We start from the raw sequence: 21,400 nt of genomic DNA on the forward strand, positions 1-21,400 counted from the left end.
GAGGAGGGACAGATTCTGGAGAAACGGTCCCTAGCTCAGCAGCGACGTCAGCGCAGACATCAGAGCAAGAAGCAAGCCAGTGATAACAGCACTGATAGCACTGAAGGGGGTAGTGGGGAAGACTCTGCTATTTTGAATTCTATGGGCATATCACTGTGTACCGAGGAGGTTTTCCAGGAGTGCAGTGGGAAAGGGAAAGTGAGAGGGCGGGTGAGAAGGAAACGCACAGTTGATAGCAAGAAAGAAACTAATAAGGGACAGGGACAGACTGATTTGCATATAGCCAGGTTCTGAGCTGGGATGGGGCAGTGAGATAAATAACGGTGATGGATCAAGCCCTGATCTTTGGACTGGGTAAGAGTGGTCTGCTCAATTCAGACACTCTGTTCATCACCACCCCCTTTTGTAAATCGATTTTGGCCACTATAGGTGTGGCAGGGTATACTCAGACATGAGTCCCTTTCTCACTGCTCCATCAGGATTCAAGCAAGCCGGGCCGAAGAGGCTGAAATGCCAGAAACCGGTCCCCGGTAGCTTGTCTCCTTTCTGGTAAAGAATTGGCTTGGTAGTTTAGTCTGCCCTGTTCCCATGATGCACTGGGCCAGGGACAGACTGATTTGCATATAGCCAGGTTCTGAGCTGGGATGGGGCAGTGAGATAAATAACGGTGATGGATCAAGCCCTGATCTTTGGACTGGGTAAGAGTGGTCTGCTCAATTCAGACACTCTGTTCATCACCACCCCCTTTTGTAAATCGATTTTGGCCACTATAGGTGTGGCAGGGTATACTCAGACATGAGTCCCTTTCTCACTGCTCCATCAGGATTCAAGCAAGCCGGGCCGAAGAGGCTGAAATGCCAGAAACCGGTCCCCGGTAGCTTGTCTCCTTTCTGGTAAAGAATTGGCTTGGTAGTTTAGTCTGCCCTGTTCCCATGATGCACTGGGCCAGGGACAGACTGATTTGCATATAGCCAGGTTCTGAGCTGGGATGGGGCAGTGAGATAAATAACGGTGATGGATCAAGCCCTGATCTTTGGACTGGGTAAGAGTGGTCTGCTCAATTCAGACACTCTGTTCATCACCACCCCCTTTTGTAAATCGATTTTGGCCACTATAGGTGTGGCAGGGTATACTCAGACATGAGTCCCTTTCTCACTGCTCCATCAGGATTCAAGCAAGCCGGGCCGAAGAGGCTGAAATGCCAGAAACCGGTCCCCGGTAGCTTGTCTCCTTTCTGGTAAAGAATTGGCTTGGTAGTTTAGTCTGCCCTGTTCCCATGATGCACTGGGCCAGGGACAGACTGATTTGCATATAGCCAGGTTCTGAGCTGGGATGGGGCAGTGAGATAAATAACGGTGATGGATCAAGCCCTGATCTTTGGACTGGGTAAGAGTGGTCTGCTCAATTCAGACACTCTGTTCATCACCACCCCCTTTTGTAAATCGATTTTGGCCACTATAGGTGTGGCAGGGTATACTCAGACATGAGTCCCTTTCTCACTGCTCCATCAGGATTCAAGCAAGCCGGGCCGAAGAGGCTGAAATGCCAGAAACCGGTCCCCGGTAGCTTGTCTCCTTTCTGGTAAAGAATTGGCTTGGTAGTTTAGTCTGCCCTGTTCCCATGATGCACTGGGCCAGGGACAGACTGATTTGCATATAGCCAGGTTCTGAGCTGGGATGGGGCAGTGAGATAAATAACGGTGATGGATCAAGCCCTGATCTTTGGACTGGGTAAGAGTGGTCTGCTCAATTCAGACACTCTGTTCATCACCACCCCCTTTTGTAAATCGATTTTGGCCACTATAGGTGTGGCAGGGTATACTCAGACATGAGTCCCTTTCTCACTGCTCCATCAGGATTCAAGCAAGCCGGGCCGAAGAGGCTGAAATGCCAGAAACCGGTCCCCGGTAGCTTGTCTCCTTTCTGGTAAAGAATTGGCTTGGTAGTTTAGTCTGCCCTGTTCCCATGATGCACTGGGCCAGGGACAGACTGATTTGCATATAGCCAGGTTCTGAGCTGGGATGGGGCAGTGAGATAAATAACGGTGATGGATCAAGCCCTGATCTTTGGACTGGGTAAGAGTGGTCTGCTCAATTCAGACACTCTGTTCATCACCACCCCCTTTTGTAAATCGATTTTGGCCACTATAGGTGTGGCAGGGTATACTCAGACATGAGTCCCTTTCTCACTGCTCCATCAGGATTCAAGCAAGCCGGGCCGAAGAGGCTGAAATGCCAGAAACCGGTCCCCGGTAGCTTGTCTCCTTTCTGGTAAAGAATTGGCTTGGTAGTTTAGTCTGCCCTGTTCCCATGATGCACTGGGCCAGGGACAGACTGATTTGCATATAGCCAGGTTCTGAGCTGGGATGGGGCAGTGAGATAAATAACGGTGATGGATCAAGCCCTGATCTTTGGACTGGGTAAGAGTGGTCTGCTCAATTCAGACACTCTGTTCATCACCACCCCCTTTTGTAAACCTACTTCTGAGCATACTATTAGGGAAATGGCTGGAGCTGCAACGAATGTCCCTACTCCAGATCCCTTTCTGGAAGCCGGTGTGGCCTTGAATGAAATCAGTACTTCTGCCACTGCCAAATCCATAGATGATAGTACCATCGTGAACAATGGCAATATTGACATACACAAGAAAGATATGGAAGCCATTTGGATCAATCACTCTCCTCTAAGTCAGGAGGATTAGGTCAATCGAATCCTGCAGATCACCAAAATGTTGTCAATTTAGAGCAATCAGCGCCCTCGTTGGTACTGTTCGCACCGCTGGCACCCCCATTCCCTCTAGCGCCACCGAGTGTAGCATCCGGCCTTAGCCTACAGTCAGTTTTCCAGGAAACAGGCACAATATCTTCTATTGATAGCAGGGGAGATCCCAGTTTACCCAATGATACCACACGGGCCCTGAATTCAGATCTGGTTTCCACACTACCGGCCTCTTTCCAGGCAATGTTTGCAACGCTGGCCACAGATATTAAAAAGGGGTTTGAGACTTCGGCATCAAATCAAGCCGATATTCGATGCTATTGTCAGTCATTGGATAGCAAACTTGGTGCTCTCACGACGAGGACAGAGACTCTTGAAGATTCCGTCACAGAAGTTAATATTAACTTAAGTGCCACAAAAGCAGAACTAAGGAACCTTAGACAAGAGAATCAGAGCTTGTCCGAAAGGCTGGAGACGTTGGAAAATCATGCCTGCAGGAACAATCTTCGAGTTTTGAACATACCGGAGGAGAAAGAGGGTTCAGACATCAAGCAATTCATTGTTTCTCTCTTGAAAGAGGCACTACGGCTCAATATGTCAGAACAAGAAATAGCTACTGATATTCAGCGCATTCATAGAGAGCCATTTCGGAGAATCTCTCAGAGAACAAAGGCTAGGAAAATCCTGGTTAATTTTCTCACTTACTCCCTAAAAGAAACAATTCTGAATATCGCATTGAAACAGAAAGTGGGAAACGCCAAGGGGTTCAATTTTCAGATCAGATCTGACCTCTCAAGAGTTACGCTTGATAGACAATGGGAGCTTGGAAAAAGGTTGGAAGCTTTCAGGAGTCAAGGGGCCGTCGCTCAATTAGTCTTTCCTGCGGCATTAAGAGTTATGTACAAGAACACTATGCATAACATAAGATCAGTACAGGCTGCAGATGATTTTTTGCTGAGTATGGGCAGGGGGGCAGAGTCTGCTAAGTAGTATTCTCCCTTTCCCTCTATCTGTTTTCTCTTTAGGTTACCTCACTGTATCCTAGTTTCTTGACAAATTCACAAATTCACAACTAGCTCTAATAATTTTTTCTTTAGCCTAGGTTCTTTAGCCTAGGTTAAAAACTTGCTAGATGGCTGATAGTCTGCAGCTAGACATATAAAAGAAATATGAGTTCTTTAGTATTGAATAATAGGTGGCGGGCAGGTGTTTAAATAAACAAAAAAAAAGTGGTAAAAAGGGAAAAAAAAAATAATAATAAAGGATTAAAAAAAAAATAAAGGTATACATATATGAAATAACAAAGAATATATATATATATATTCTTCCTGTTTAATCCTGTCAAACTAGGTGATATATACGCACTTGTGGGCTTTAGTTTAGGAAATCATAGTATCTTTTTAGTCTCATTTAGGTCTTTTTCCTTTCCTGCCCTTGATTCTTTTCTTCTTGTCTATTTCCTCCCATAATTGACAGATGGTTGATATTTGCAGGGGTCCACAGCGGAGTGCTATCTTTCTGGGTTTCCAGATAGATTGTGTGGGGGTTTCCCGTGGGTGGGGGGCATGGGGTGGATGGGGGGGTGTGACGTAAATAATTAATTTACTCTCTTAATTTCTATGCAGGTAAGTATTTAATCAATAATAACTCAATCGGAAAGAAAGAAAACAGAGTCCGTGGTGTTAGAGTTCTTGTGGAAAAAGGTAGGGCTAGGACCTTTCTCAGGATTTGCCCGGCGCTAACCGCCCTTGTACCATTCAAATTTACCAAGCAATGAGGCAGGCGCCGGAGACCAGAAGGCAGGAAACAGAAGTTTTATTCCGACGGAGCAGAACACATCAGATCAGACAACAAGGTATCATCTCGAGGTGCTCTAACAGCCTCTCCGAGGCCTGGCCTCTTATACACTGGTTTATGGCATGTGACCTTCCTTCACCACAATCAGAACTTTGTAAAGCAAGGAAAAGACATCCCCGTAATCCTCGTGTTAATCCCACCCCCGTATACCTTCACAATAGAGGTCCTCAACCTGCTGATAAGAGGAGGGGGGTCATCACGCAGCTGAGTGTTCCGTCGAGTCTTAGGATGTGTGCGCCTGATCATGTCACAGGGGGTGGGGAGGCCTGGATCAATAGAGGGACCCTTGAAGGAGAGCGACCTCATACAATAAAGGGCAGTAAATGATATCTCCCAGTTTAGGCAATGGCCTCGGACCTGTGTGGACAGTCGGACACGGGGTGAGGGGCCATCAATGGGGTGGTATTCATGCGGCGTGGATAATCCAGCGCAGGAGGGAGGTTTGTCAACAGAGGGGCATTCATGGGAGGAGAGGAGGTGTTGGTCAGGCGCCGGCGTGACTCCCAAGGACAGGGTCATGCAGAAGGGTTATGCTCATGAGGGGGAGGGAGGGGGAGCCAGAGTGAGCGGAGGATGCTTGCTGGGTCAGAGGGGCGCGCTGGCGATCGATTGTGGACAGGGAGACCATGATATCTAAAATGGCTGCCGTGCACGTAGTACATAGGTGACAAGCTGGCGCAGATGATGTTCAGATCGCAAATTAAAATTCCACAGTCCTCCCTTTTAACATGTCTCGCCAACTTGTCAGTTTGGATTTATCCCCATAAGGCCACGTATTTCTACTTCATAGAGGGGGCTCATGTGCTCATTTCGGAAGTCCAAAGTCTTTGGGCACATACAGTTAGAAACAAGGCCGCACAAAGGTGGCAGACATTGGATACCTAAGCAACACCCACATAATATTACAACAGGTATCAGCACGATGGAAAACAACTTCCAACCCCAATTCTTCAAAACGTCCCAAAACCAGCTCCCAAGCGACCATCCTTCCTGTTCTTGGTGAACCTCTGAGGACAGTCTATGGAGATGTTCAATGGCTTTGTAGACTGAAGGTGAGTTGTCTGGCACGTAGGTGCAGCAGCTGGATCCGATGATGCGGCATGCTCCTCCTCGGTCGGCTAGGACCACGTCTAGGACAAGTCTATTTTGAAGGGTCACAAGGCGGACCGCCTGAAGTTCCGCAGTGTTGTTGGCGAGGATACCAGCAGTGATGTTGATCGTTGTTTCTACTGCCTGGGTCAGGTGCCGGATAGCACGGCTGTTTGCCATTGGGCCCCACAGAGGAACAAGTCCCTTTGCTGCATCTAGGAACTGTGCTCCGGTGGAGTCGGCTTGTCCAAGGTCGTCTGCACGCCTCTGCCGGTGATGGTTGGCAGGGGCTACATATGTGGGTGGAAGAACGAAGGCAATGTAACAGGCGCCCTTCCAACCTCTCGGGAGCCAGGTGTAAGCTTTGGTGCCACACACAAAGTACATGTTCGGAGAAGCAACAAAGGAAGGGGGGTCAGCTGAGTCCAATGTTCTGGTGATTCGGCAGGCGCTGTGACCCACCAGTTGCGTCCCCTGGCCTTCTAGGCACACATGGCCAGTGACATTGATAACAGACAGGGCCACAGTCAGAGTGGCGGTAGTTTGTTTTTGCAGATGAGAGAAGGTGGTTCTGGCTGGATTGTGGAGCACCTGTACTTCGACTCGTTCCTTGGCTGGAATGTCTTTGAGGAAGGTGGCGCCTGCGAGCGCAGGACACAGGGCAGTAGGAGTCTTTCCGGTTCTGTTCAGCCAGAACCCAGAGTAGAAGTGTGACACTGTCCGGCTGGAGGTGGCGTTGTCCTTGTGGCTCTCTTGCATGAGGATCAGCCAGGCGAGGCAGGAGCCGTGAACTGAGAAGGGTGAAGGGATGAAGGGAATAGAGTGTCCAGTGGCATGCGGGAGCAACCCGCAGATCCAACAGTTCGTAGCATTTGCAGCAAGGTTGTGTTGGTGCAACAGTTGCACGAAGGAATTGTTCCAAAATTCCCTGCGCCTTTCTCGGAGCTGAGGCGACAGAGAGATTAGGTGATGTTCTTTCGGGGGGGTCGGCTGTGCAGTAGGTAGCAATGCCTCATGAGCCGGTGTGCTTTCCTCCAGAATCCAGAAGGAGGTCATGAGGAGGAGGCAGAAGAGGAAGACAATGAAGAGTGCGATTGTCTTTGATTTGTGCAAGTTGTCAGTCTTTGGATTTCTATACTGGGTATTTCCTGTTGCTTCCATCATCTTCTTATCTGGCGCTTCCATCATCTTCTTATCTGGCGCTTCCATCACCTTCAAGGGGGCTCGGTAGCGGGCAGAACCACAGACTTCGTTTAGCTTCTCTCCCGGCAACCCTTGATTGTGTTTAGGTCACCGTTCTGAGATTTAACTTAGTCCGTGGCCTACTTAGCCGAAACTCCCTCCTTTCGACGCAGGAAATACCCTTCTCTGGATGGCACAGTGGGATCGGAGAATTTTGCAAGTTCGAGTGCCTCAGTATCGGGATAACAGTCCAATATCGGTCGGTCTTTGCTCAGGAGCTCTTCTTGGGCGCTGACGTTTTCTGTCGTGGTTAGGTTTGCAGAGACCTTCCGGCAATGATGCGCGTGCAGCCAGTGCTTCTTCCCCTCCACTCGGAGTGCCGTTCGGGTGGTGATCAGCACTTGCCAGGGGCCCGTCCACCGAGGTTCCAGACTCTTGGTTCGCTGGAAATTTCGTATCAATACGAAATCTCCCGGTTGGATGTCGTGGCCGGGGCCCCTGGAAGCATCGGGGATGGCCTGCTGCACCTGTTGATGAATGACAGACAACGTTTTAGTTAACTTGCACAAATAATCAGACAGTAGGACGTCCGGGACGTCATGAATGGAGGTCGGTTTGGGAGCAGTCCAGAGATTCATCGGTCGCCCAAACACGACCTCGTAGGGGGTCAGATGGTGCTTGGTGGGAGTGGAGCGCATCGATAACAAGGCCAGTGGGAGGGCATCCGGCCAGTTAAGTCCAGTGGTGGCCACTATTTTTGCCAGTTTCAGCTTCAGTGTGGCATTATGGCGTTCCACTAGACCAGCGGATTGGGGGTGGAAGACCGCATGAAATCGTTGCTTCACCCCCAACCCCTTTAGGATTAATTGGATAACCTCAGCTATGAAGTGGGGGCCATTGTCGCTCCATAAAATTCGGCAAAGGCCATAGCGAGGGAAGAATTCCTTCAGTAGTACTTTGGCAGTAGTCATGGCAGTGTTGTCACGGGTTGGATAGGCCTCTACCCATTTACTGAAGGCACATACAATGACTAGTACATACTTCAGGTTTTGGCATCTCTCTAGTTGGATGTAATCCATCTGAAGGACCTCAAAGGGGTGATTGGGGGTCCCAAACCCTCCCCGGGGCACTACAGTTCCTTTCCCGGGGTTGTGTTGCAGACAGATAAGGCACTGCTGAACTAGGCGTCTGGCTGAGTCGGGGATTTTGTCGTTATGCCAGACTTTGGAAACGAGTTCGATCATGGGTGCAGATCCTATGTGTGCGGGGGAGTGAGCCATTGTCAGTATGGGAATCAGGTATGAGTCGGGCAGCAACCACTTGTTTGCATCCTTCGTTCGCCAGCAACCCTCTTCGTCCTTCAAACCCACCCTTGCCCACTTAGTCAGTTCGTGAGAGGTGCTGGCCGACTGTATGTCTCTGATCATTTCCCTTGTGTCACTCCATTTTTCTGCTTGTGACCTGGTCACATATATGCGTGTCACCGTCCTATTCTCAGCTGTGGTTCGTGCAGTGATGTCGGCTAATGCATTCCCTTGTCCAACTAAGTCTGTCACTCTTTGTGTGCCTGACATTTGATCACCGCTAATCGTTTGGGGAGGAGAACTGCTTCAATCAGAGCGGAGACTAAATCTCCGTGGAGGATTGGGGTGCCGTGGGACGTCAGGAATCCCCTCTCCCTCCACAGGAGCCCAAAATGGTGGACCACTCCGAAGGCATACTGGCTGTCCGTATATACGTTCGCGGTGGTCCCTGCGGCTATGATGCATGCTCGGGTGAGGGCTATCAGTTCTGCTGCCTGGGCAGATCGTTGTGTGATGCAGGCTGTTTCAACTAATGTTTGGGCTGTCGTTACTGCATAGGCAGCTGAGGTGGTGCCATCTGGGAGTTTGATGCATGAGCCGTCTACCCATAGCTCTCCATCGGGGTCAGTAAAAGCAGTGTCTCGGAGGTCAACCCTACTCCTAGTCTGTTCGTCTGTGAGGGTCACACAGTCGTGTATGGGAGGAACGTCGGGGTCGTTTTCAGGCAGGGGTAACAATGTGGCGGGATTCAAAGTCGTGCATCTCTTTAGTGTGATGTGGGGTGCAAGCAGAGTCAACTCGTACCCTGTCAGTCGTGCGCTAGTCAGGTGTTGGGTCTTTGTCTGGTTCAAAAGGGTGTCAACTGCATGGGGCACTAATACAGTGAGGGAGTTGGAAAGTACGATTCCCTCGCTCTGACGGATGGAGACAGCAGCGGCAGCTACTGCTCGAAGGCAGGCAGGTAAAGCTCTGGCTACAGGATCAAGAGTGGCGGAGAAGTAGGCACAAGGGCGCTGCTTAGGACCAATTGATTGAGTTAGGACAGACAATGCACACCCCTCCCTCTCGTGGGTGAAGAGGGAGAAGGGTTTGGAGTAATCTGGAGTTCCTAGGACAGGCGCTGAACAGAGTGCATCCCGTAATCCCTTAAAGGAGGCTTGACACTCAGCGGTCCAAGGAAACGGGGAGGGGACATCTTTGGTCAGTAGGGCAAGTAATGGTTTCACGATGAGGCTGTAATTAGGCAACCACTGTCTGCAAAAAGAGGTTAGGCCAACCAAAGAGCGGACCTGCTTTTGTGTTTTGGGGATGGGGGTGTCTAGGATGGTTTGGATTCGGTCGGGTGTAAGTTTCCTCCCTTCTTTGGACAGAAGATGGCCTAGGTAAGTTACTTGTGGCTGGCAGAACTGTAACTTCTTTTTGGAGACTTTATGGCCATTTTCTGCAAGGAAGTGTAGGAGTTGGACGGTGGCTGTCGTTGCAAGCGGGGTGGTGTCGGCCGCCAGAAGGATATCATCGACATATTGGATCAACACCACTCCCTCTGGTGGCTGGAAGGCATCCAGCTGTCTTTTGAGGGCCTGGCTGTAAATGCTGGGACTTTCAGTGTACCCCTGGGGAGCCCTACAAAATCGGTACGAGCGGGATTTTAAAGTGAAGCCGAAGAGATAATGGCTGTCTGGATGAATGGGGATAGAGAAAAATGCGTTTTTAAGGTCGATAACAGAGAAGGTGGTGGCAGTGGACGGGATGAGGGTCAGAATGGTGGTGATATCAGAGACCACAGGATGTTGGGGTACAACCACTTTGTTAATCTCTCGTAAGTCGATGATGAAGCGGTACGCTTTCTCATCTCCTTCACCTTGCTTCTTAACAATAGGTAGGATTGGGCTGTTGCAGAAGTTGCTAACCACTTCTTCAACCACTCCTGCATCTACCAGAGACTGAATGATCGCTACCAGTGCCTTCTCACCCTCTGGGGATATCCGATATTGCGGGAGTTTCGGGAGCATAGCGTCCTGTCGTACAGTTATGTGAATAGGGTCAATCATCATTCGCCCCACATCAGAGTCATTTTTGGCCCACAGGTACGGAGGCAGGGTGTCAAGCAGGGACGGGTCAGCGTTAGTTATGCAGCACATGTGTCGTGGGGGACGGGATCTGGGCATGTCTGGGTTGTCGTACAGAATGACTCGTATTCCATCTGGGGAACACCTAATGGTAGCTCGAAAATGTTTCAGTAAGTCAATGCCCATAATGGCGTCAGGGGAGTTGGAGGAGAGTAGAAATGTCGCGTCAGTGGTGTTGTTTTCTAGGTCAAAGGTAATAGGTACGGACAGGGGGTTAGTGGAGGGCGTCCCATCGAAACCTATCGACGTTATGTGTGAGCCAGACAAGGGTGCCCTTGGAATCAGTCGTTTTGATAACACACTACGTGTCGCCCCAGTGTCTACCAAGAATGGAGACTCTGTACCCAAGACCTTAGCGGTGACATAAGGACCTTGCTGGTCAACACAGAGCTCGACTGGATCCCTCCCTTGCCCCTGGCAGTCCTATGCAAAATCGGGGGCATTTTCACCTTCGGATAGCTGATATTGGTTCTGTCGGGGACGGTCAAATGTGTTCAGTCTTCCTGATCTGTCATTGTTGGTGTCATTGGAGTTCCCTCGTCCCTGTACTCTATTCCTCGGACCACCTGCCACATCCCTGGAATCCCTATTTCTATTCATCTCTAGCAGAACCGGACACTGGGTTTTCCAATGGCCGAACCCTTTGCAGAAGGCGCATTGGTCATTGCTAATGTCTCTCCGTCCAGTGTGGGATGTTGGGGTGTGATCTTTAGGAGGTAGATCCCTGGGGGTGTTTGATGGATAGTTCCCCCTTTGATGTTCCCGTCCTAGCGCTATACCCTGTATCTGGGCTATCATTACCCTTTCCTTTAAATCTTTCTTCTTTTTCTCGGACGCCCTATCATTCTCATTCTTTTGGTGCTCGTAATACTGAGCCATCTGAAGGATAGCTGCAGGCTTGGAGGCCCCCCAACTACTCTCGCTTGTCTGCAGCTTTTGGGAGACCTCTTGCGTTAGACCCTTTACGTAATTTTGTACAAACAGGTGCTGTCCGGTTGCGGTGGTCATGTCTTGGCCACTGTAGTCGGAGAACACTGTCTCGAATCGGGAGAAGTATTCTGACACATCTTCCTGGGGTTTCTGTCGACAGGCCGTGACTATCGACCAGTCTACTTTTCTTTCCGGGACCAGTGTTTTTAATTTCTGAACTATTTTATCTGGGAGTTCCAGTATGTCCTTCACTGGTTTACTCCCCGGCTCTCGCTGTCTATCTAGTTTACCGAGTTGGTCCCAGGTATGTCCAAACAGATCCGTGTGGTCAGCCTTCCGGATTTGCTTCCACACGTCAGCCGGCAGACATAACCCAAAGAACAAGTCAATATCTGCTAAAGTCATTATTGTCGAACCCAAGGCTGTGCCTAATTCGGTATAAAATGCTGTCGGGTTCTTTCTTAAGTCGGGCAGGGTTTGCTTAAAGGTTAGGATATCTTGTCGGTCCCATGGTTGGTAAACCCAATTGTACACAACCCTTCCCTTTGCATTTTCGTTATTGATATCATCGCTCGTTCCCTGGCCCCGTGGCGGGATCCAGTAAGGAGCTGCTTCTCTGATAGGCATCATAGTATTGGCTACCTCTACCGAGGACGTTTCAGGGACTGTAGCCTTGGCTTCTGGTTTCTGTTCCGTGAGGTGGCGGAAGACCTCAAGCATCTGCATGAAGAGCTCCGTCGCCTCGCGTTCAGTCCCATCTCCAACATCAATTTTCCTATACAGTGTTGTTAGTTTAGCGGGGCCCTTACTCTGATACCTATCTTCATACGCGTTCAGGGTGTAGTAGCTGAATCGCAAGATGAAATGCCGTCTGTGACTGTCGGCATGTGAATTATATACGTTCATTGTATAATCTTCGCTCTCCCTTCGTTCTACTAATGTCTTTGCTATTTTGTCGATCCCATCCCGCTCATCTTTGCTCAATCTATTTAGTCTGGCTGGTGATTGTTTGCTAGACTCGGGGTCGTCTGATGAGGTTGTTAATGTGGCTGGTGCAAAGGCCGTGAGGGCTGGTGCACTAGCACTGAGATCGCTTTCGCTCACACTCGGAGCGTGAAAGCTTTGTCGGCAGGGGGCATATGGAGGGGGCATGTAGATGATTGGGGGACCTAGTAGTAAATCATCGTTCGCCCGTTGTTTGGAGGGCAACTCAGGGTAGAGCGCAGAGGGGGTCCTAACAGGACATTGGCCTGTCGACCCTAATTCTTGGTTTTGCATAGTATCTTTTCTTTCTTTTATTTCTTCTTCTAGTTGCTTCGCGGCTAGGTGGGCTGCCTTTCGTAATTCTTTTCCTATTTTTGCTTCTTCTCTTTTCTTTCGTTGTTCCGTTTCTTTGTGCCACATGCCGATACTGTCGAGCATAGTGGGCGTGGTCTTATTCTTCTGGAGCGCTATTTCTAATGCTTTTATTTTATTTTCGTCAAAGGAACCTATCAGTGGCCACTGACTTTCAGGGTTCTTTTTTCGTATATTTATGCCATAGTTTAGTGTAAGCTATAGTGACTAGTCCATACTTAGTGAACATGTCCTTATTAGGGGTGCCCTCCAGTGGAGCTGGATGGTTCATCTCTAATAAGCGGTCCGGGCTAAACAGGCTACCAACCAGTGGGGAGAAGACAGGCATGACGGATTACAACGGGGACAAAAGTCTGCACTACCTATCTTATCACGGCGGACAAAGACTAGACAGAATATTTCTATTCTACGTTGTTTGGAGGCCGTGAATACCTCAAAAGAACCAATACCGAATAATCGGCCAATCAAACAATCCAGTGGGGAGAATAAGTGGGCACGAAAAATTATCGTTACCCACTCTTTCTCTACCTGCAAAGAGAGACCTTGTTCTTCCCTGTTTGCAGACAAAGAATCTCCAGACAATAATCCACGAACGACAGTTCGGGAAACAGTGGGGGAGGAAGATAGGCACGACGGATTACAACGGGGACAAAAGTCTGCGTTACCTATCCTTCACTGCTTGCAAAGAGAGAGCCTGTTTGTTTTCCCCCTTTTGCAGACAGTGAATCTCCAGAGGGTTTCAACAAAGCGAAATACTAGTATTATCCAAACAAAAACAATTTTCCTCAATTCGTCGTGTTTACACGACCTTACCCGGACCGCATGGACGGTTTCCTGTCCTCTGGATCCAGCGCCCGATCGTCCTCTCTCCTTCGTGTTGTTCGCGGCACTCCTGATGGTTCCCAGTCAGGACCGTAGATCACTCGAGAGAGGTCTGTTCAGAACTAGTGAAGGTCGGATGATCGGCTGTCAGACGAGGGTCTATCGGACACGAGCTCTTCCCGATCGTTGCAGTCGTTCACTCTGTCATTGGGACCTCTCCCACTGGATCCACGTGTCGCTGATGGGCCCCACGCTTTGGGACGCCAATTGTGGAAAAAGGTAGGGCTAGGACCTTTCTCAGGATTTGCCCGGCGCTAACCGCCCTTGTACCATTCAAATTTACCAAGCAATGAGGCAGGCGCCGGAGACCAGAAGGCAGGAAACAGAAGTTTTATTCCGACGGAGCAGAACACATCAGATCAGACAACAAGGTATCATCTCGAGGTGCTCTAACAGCCTCTCCGAGGCCTGGCCTCTTATACACTGGTTTATGGCATGTGACCTTCCTTCACCACAATCAGAACTTTGTAAAGCAAGGAAAAGACATCCCCATAATCCTCGTGTTAATCCCACCCCAGTATACCTTCACAATAGAGGTCCTCAACCTGCTGATAAGAGGAGGGGGGTCATCACGCAGTGTTCCGTCGAGTCTTAGGATGTGTGCGCCTGATCATGTCACAGGGGGTGGGGAGGCCTGGATCAATAGAGGGACCCTTGAAGGAGAGCGACCTCATACAATAAAGGGCAGTAAATTATATCTCCCAGTTTAGGCAATGGCCTCGGACCTGTGTGGACAGTCGGACACGGGGTGAGGGGCCATCAATGGGGTGGTATTCATGCGGCGTGGATAATCCAGCGCAGGAGGGAGGTTTGTCAACAGAGGGGCATTCATGGGAGGAGAGGAGGTGTTGGTCAGGCGCCGGCGTGACTCCCAAGGACAGGGTCATGCAGAAGGGTTATGCTCATGAGGGGGAGGGAGGGGGAGCCAGAGTGAGCGGAGGATGCTTGCTGGGTCAGAGGGGCGCGCTGGTGATCGATTGTGGACAGGGAGACCATGATATCTAAAATGGCTGCCGTGCACGTAGTACATAGGTGACAAGCTGGCGCAGATGATGTTCAGATCGCAAATTAAAATTCCACATTCTTAGGGGTTTTATTCCTTAAAAAGGAATGGTCTTAGACCAGGATATCATGTTCTGACCACCACAGGGGTGTCAGAAGGGATAGAATGAGCGCGCTACAATTTATTGACAATACATAGCTTATATACTTAATACATGTCATATGAAACAGTTATAATGGGCGTAACAGCTGAGAGAAGACAAGATAACAGTAGCCACGTGTTGCTAGTACGTAATCAAAAGGCGTGGACTAGGCGTGAACTGGAGGTGTGTGCTAGAAACGTCACAGATAGGTGTCACAAAAGGGTGGCACTAACAGAAATGTTGCAATGTCAGCAGAAATCGGAAACTTGGATGCGCGCGCAGCTGCATGACGTGTGAATGACATGGAGTCGGAGGGTGCAGGGGACTTGACATTTACACTGACGGAAAGAGACAGAAGTCTGGCATGTCAGATCAACTTGTGCTTCTATCATATCTGATATCTGGTGTTTTAGGAACTAAGCTATCTGGGCAGAAAAGTCTCTAGGGCAGAAGCTATTCTATACTAACTGTGAGTGCGTGTATAAGCGCCTAAGTGTCTGTATGAGAAGCGTGGGGGCACGGGGCCTTCCATGGAAGCATGGCAACAGAAGCTATGAATTACTTGCACAGAGACAGGTCGGCCCTTTGGCCCTGCAGCTGAAGAGGGATGTTTACTGAAGCTAGCAGGCAGGAATGTATTTTCGGGGAGCGGAACAGATAACTCGAAGGTTATAGTCAATCTTGGCAGGCAGCAGGCTGAGCTGAGCGCGAGGGGCCGCGCTGAAAGTAAGTCAGAGTTCACGGGTACAGAGGCAGCCTGGGCAGAGGCCCTTGTAGTCAGAAACCAGAAAAGAGGCTCGGTGGCAGAAATTCAGGGGCCTACTCAGCTAGAGCTGAAAAACAGAGAAGTACACCATAAAAAGACGTTGGCATGGCATACTTAGGAACGGACCATCCAACCCATTCAGGGTGGGTCTGAAAGAGGACATGTTAACGTTGGACGCAAATGTATTTGCGTCTTCATAGCTGGTACAGGAGGGAAGTTACATGCACTTTAACTCGTACATGGAGACGGTGGGGTACGCGCTAGGGAACACAACTTGACCATAAAATTTATATTTCCTCATTCCCTCCTTGTTCCCTACGGACCCTTCATGATATATCGATCATCATAAATTGATCAGTTTGTTCTTGTAACATAATTTGTTCATCTCTCTTCCGTTGTCTATTTGAGAGAAAACTGGAATGTTCAATGCACGAAGTGGCACACAGTCCACATATCGCCGGCCCACACTGTAGGCACAGGCAGCAGCTGAATACTATGACAAGGCCAAAACCTAGGAAGGATAGGATCTTCCATCCCCAAGCAGTTAACGTTGTCCAGAACCAACCGGACCAAGTCCAGGTGCCTGGATTCTGATGTATCTGATTTGCAATTTTATGCAGACGGGTAATAGCTTGATAGACAGATGGCGCGTTTTGTGGGATGAAAACGCAGCAACTTGACCCGATGACCTTACAGGCTCCACCTCTATCTGCCAAGATGACGTCAATAACAAGACGATTTTGAAGGACAACAACCCGTATAGCAGATTGCTCCTCTGTTAAGTTACCTAAGGCGGAGGCAGTTTCATGTACTACTGCTTCAAGTGTTCTAGTTAATGTACGTATTAATTTACTGTTTTGGACGGGTCCTAAAAAGAAAAAGAATCCTTTATTAAAATCAGTGTACTGTTCCCATGCCGTTTCTGTGTAGTCGACAAGTGGAATGTCTCGTCTGGATCTATTCTTGACTAGATTTGTATTTCTATGGTAATCAGGGGGAGCTAGGAAAACAGGTGGCAGAAGGAATGCAATGTAACAGGTACCATCCCAATCTGGAGGCAGACGTATGTATGCGGTATGACCACAAACAAAATAGGAATGACTGATAGCTTTGAAGGACGATTTACCATGATCACTGAATTCGACCACAGTAGTGCATTTACTATGACCTAAGTGTACTGAACCTTTCTTTCGGACACATAATTCACCAGTGACCGGTAATACTAGCATATGGGGCAGACCTGGTGCAGTCTCGGATTCAACAGTAAGGATCATAAGGCTAATTGTGTAATTACCTAATCCATATACTTCATTCTCTAGATCAGTTCCTATTCGAGTGGGGAGTCCCTCCTTATCAGGGTAACAGACGTCGAGCAGGACTAAGTTCAAGTTACCCCAAACCCAGCCCCCATCGAAGACAGCAATATCAGGATCTAAGGAATTAATTATTTTAAACCATGCCCCACAGGAGCCATTGTGAGTGAACGGGTACGGAAAGAGGGGTAGGGCTCCCTTGTAATTCTGGTAGGGAGGGAGTCGGCCACATATCCAGCAGTCTGTAGCATTGTTAGTCTGATGGGAGTGGTGTAACATACTAATGAATGTATTGTTGCGCAGCGCAAGTCTGTAAGAGAGTTCGTGTAGAGGTAACTTGCTAAAAGTGTGTTCGGCAGAGACATTGTAAACAGATTGTTCATGCCTGAAAATAGGCCAGTAGATAGGTAGCAGAATGCTAGCAACAATAACTAAGATACTCAGAATAAACATGATTAATAGTGTCACTATACAGTGACTACGAAGTGATTTACAATATGCACTTTTCTTAACTTGTCTCTCTCTCTCTCTATCTCGATCTAGGGGATACATGTCAGGGACTATTTAACCGATTCACCTAGGGGAGGACTTAAACAATTAAACTGTCTGACTTGCTAGATCGGAGTTTCAACTTATACTCTTCTTGGGGAGTTTTTTCTCGTTCGGTAATGGTAAAGTCTTTTGGCTCAACACAGTCTTTGGTGGGGGTGGACGAGTCTCGGTCTTGTTTCAGTTCATGGAATTTCTTCACATGACTCGTATGGACCCACCCCTTTCTCCCTTCGATCTTGACGGCGGTCCTCGTGGTGAGAAGGACGGTCTTCGGTGCTTTCCAGCGGGGCTCCAGCGGACTCTTCCTGTCGAAATTTCGGACCAATACTATATCCCCAGGACGGACATCGTGTGGCTTTACATCAGTGTTGTCAGGGAAGGCTGCGGCAACCTGTGAACGACATGATTGGAGTGCAGACATCAAGGAGGCAAGGTAATCTGTCAACATGTTACAATCAACATCAGTGATCTTTTTCGGAATGGGCGTCCCCCACATATTCGGTGGTCTACCAAAAACCACTTCGTACGGGGATAGCCCTGATCTCGAATGGGCAACCATCCTCATGTAGAATAGTGCCACGGGCAGGGCGACTATCCAGTCGACCCCTTTTTCCTGACATATCTTTGCAAGGCGTATTTTTAGTGTCTGGTTATGCCTTTCTACAAGGCCTGCGGCTTCAGGATGTCGGACACAATGAAATTTCCACTGGTATCCTAACAGTAAGGAAACCTGCTTCATTAACTCGGACGAGAAGGGTTGTCCGTTATCTGAGTACACGACACGAGGCAAACCGTATCGGGGGAAAAATTCACGAACCAACTGCCGGGCAGTGGTCGGAGCAGTATAATCTGGGACTGGGTAGGCTTCGGTCCAACGGGACAGAGCACAAACAACTACAAGGACATACTTGAATCCTCGACAACGGTCCATCTGGATATAATCCATCTGGAGGACTTCAAAAGGGTGATCGGGAGGATGAAATCCACCTTGCTCTACAGGGACGCTTTTACCTGGATTGAACTGACAACAGATCATGCAAGTACGCACTTTCTGTTTTGCGGCTGCTCGTAAGTGTTTATTGTTCCAAAGATTTTGTAGACTGTCTAACATCGCTTTCTCTCCTAGATGTGCTGGGCTATGTGCTGTATTAATCATGACTTGAACCATAGAGTCAGGGAGAAACCATGTAGATTTTCCCTTCGTCATCCAACCTTGATCTGTCTGGATCCCTCCTAGTTCAATCCATCTCTTTATTTCTTCTGGGGTAGCATGTGCCTGAATATCAATTACATCTAGGGCGGGATCCTTGACTGCCATACACTTTGTCGGTACTATTGTCTTTGTCATGTCAGCTGTCTGAGTGTGAGTCAATGCTGTATGTTTCGCTGTCTGATCGGCCAGATCATTTCCCTGGGAAACAGAATCTGTGACCTTAGTATGTGCTTTACACTTCATGACCGATATGCCCGAGGGCAAATGTATTGCTTCTAACAGTGCTTGAATGAGGGGACCGTGTTGTATCTTGGCACCATGAGAGGTCAGGAAACCTCGTTCTTGCCATAGCATGCCGAAGTCGTGTACGACTCCGAACGCATAACGGGAATCAGTGTATATGTTAACATTTCTGTTCTTGGCTAGTATACAAGCTCGGGTCAGAGCGATGAGCTCTGCTGCTTGAGCAGACAGTGTATCAATACGATGTGTTTCTTTAACTTCAGTTTCAGTGGTCACTGCATATTCGGCCACTAATTCTCCTGTACTTGTTCTCATGCATGAACCATCCACATAAAGTGTCAGGTCTGGATTTGTTAAGGGAACATCTGTTAAATCTCGTCGTGGCTTTGTTACTGCATTAATGATTTCTATACAATCATGCGGGGCTGGATTTGTCATAATTGTAGGTAACAGAGTTGCGGGGTTCAGAATGCTGCAGCGCCTGATTTCTATGTGTGGCTGGAATAACGTTAATTCATAACCTGTCAGTCGTGCTATAGTCAAGTGCTGAGTCTGGGTTCTGTTTAACAGAACCTCTACAGAGTGTGGAACTTGTACTGTTAATTGATGGCCTAAAACAATTGAATCGCTCTGTCTGATGGCTAACGCTGTTGCTGCTACTGACTTCAAGCACGCAGGGAGTGCCTGGGCTACTGAATCCAATGTACTTGAGAAATAAGCGCAAGGCTTATGTGAACCTGCTTGATCTTGGGTGAGGACAGATAACGCTGTACCATCACGTTCTGTAACAAAAAGTGTAAACGGTTTGCTGTAACATGGCGTCGCTAAAACTGGTGCTTGGCATAATGCTTTCTTTAATTCTTCAAAAGCTTGTGTGTGTTCCTGATTCCAAGGAAGGGCAGTCGAAGTCGCTGCCTCCTGTGTCGTTAACTGGATGAGTGGTTTAGCTAGAAATGCATATTGAGGAATCCATTGTCTGCAGTACGAGGTGAGGCCTATGAAGGCCCGCACTTCCTTTTGTGTCTGGGGTTGTGGCATATTTACAATTAACTGAATGCGATCGGGAGTGAGCTGTCTCCCCACTTTGGACAGCAAGTGACCCAAGTACACAACTTGCTGAACACAGAATTGTAGCTTCGAAGGAGACACCTTGTGTCCCTTGTCGGCCAGAAAATGTAAGACTGTCAGTGATGCTTGTTCACATTCGGGTTTACTTCGTGCGGTGATCAGCAGGTCATCGACGTATTGCAGTAAAGCGGTGTTAACTGGCATTTGAATACAATCTAGTTGTCTTTTCAGTGCTTGACTGTAGATGCTGGGGCTTTCTGTGAATCCTTGAGGTGCGCGCGAAAATTTGAAACTGCGTCCATTTAAACTGAATCCGAAGAGATATTGGCTCTCTGGATCAATAGGCACGCTGAAGAAGGCGTTCTTGAGGTCAATTACAGTAAAGAACGTCGCTTCTGAATCAATAGCAGTCAATAGGGATGAGATATCGGGGACCACAGGGTACTGTGGAATAATGCATTTATTCAGTTCTCGAAGATCAATCACCAGCCGATATACTGGCGGTGCATTGGGATCAGTACGTTTAAGAATCGGAATGATTGGTGAATTACAGACATTGGAGTCGGTCTCTACGACCACTCCTTGGGCAATGAGCTCTTCAATGATTTTCAGTAAAGCCACTACAGCATCGGGTGGTAACTTGTATTGTCTGATTCGGGGTAATACAACTCCTGTCTTGAGTGTTACACGGTATGGTGTAATGTGCATGCAACCTACATCAGTTGGGCCTTTTGCCCACAAATAATCTGGCACATTTTTCAATCTGACATCGAATTCTCGCAAAACATAATGACCCTTGAAATCCCGTAGAAAGAGTCTAACTCCCTCCGGGGAACAGCATATTATAGCTCCTAGAGCCTTTAATGTTTTAATTCCTAACAGATTCTCTGGACATGATTTTGTAAGTAACAAGTCTGTAACACGCGATAATGGACCTACAGCCAGGGGGACTGGTTCTGATACTTCATTTACAATGGGCTGTACTGAAAAACCAAGGGAAACATTCTGTGAGCCTGAGAGGGGTGCCCCTGGGACTTCATCATGGCTGATCGTAGTGCGGCTTGCCCCTGTGTCAATTAAAAACTTTCTGTCTTTTCCCAATACTTGACTGTGTACGTAAGGACCTTCTTGATCTACAGGAATTTCAATAAGAGGCAAGCCACCTTCCCTCTCGAGGCTGTTTCATGTATATCGTTGATAATCAGGGTAAGCGGACTGGGCATACTGGTACATCTGTTGTGAAACTTGCTGTGATGCGGCAATGGGCTGTGGCTGTGGTACCGCTACTGTCTGTGCTGGAGGTGAAGAAGCATGCATAGGCTGTGTATTCTGTGAAGACTGATGCTGGTTATGGTCTGGTCTAGGCGGATGCGGTCTTTCTTTAGTTTTTCCTGTTGCTATGTTATGTTTCAGAACTGGGCATTCATGTACGTAATGACCTGGCTGCTTACAGTAATTACATGTCCCTTTAACGGGAGCTGTAGTGTGACTTGTCTGGGTCCCACCCTTCCTCTGACCATCGGCTGGGACCGTCTGAGCTACTAACATTTTCATCTTCGTGTCTTTCATGCGTTTTTGTTCCTGATCTTGCTCTTCTCTAATTCTGTTTTGATGATATTGGAGCATCTGTAACATCTGGGATGGCGTATTTGCCT

This window comes from Lissotriton vulgaris, chromosome 3_1, assembly GCF_964263255.1.
Source record: "Lissotriton vulgaris chromosome 3_1, aLisVul1.2, whole genome shotgun sequence".
NCBI classification, from domain to species: domain Eukaryota; kingdom Metazoa; phylum Chordata; class Amphibia; order Caudata; family Salamandridae; genus Lissotriton; species Lissotriton vulgaris.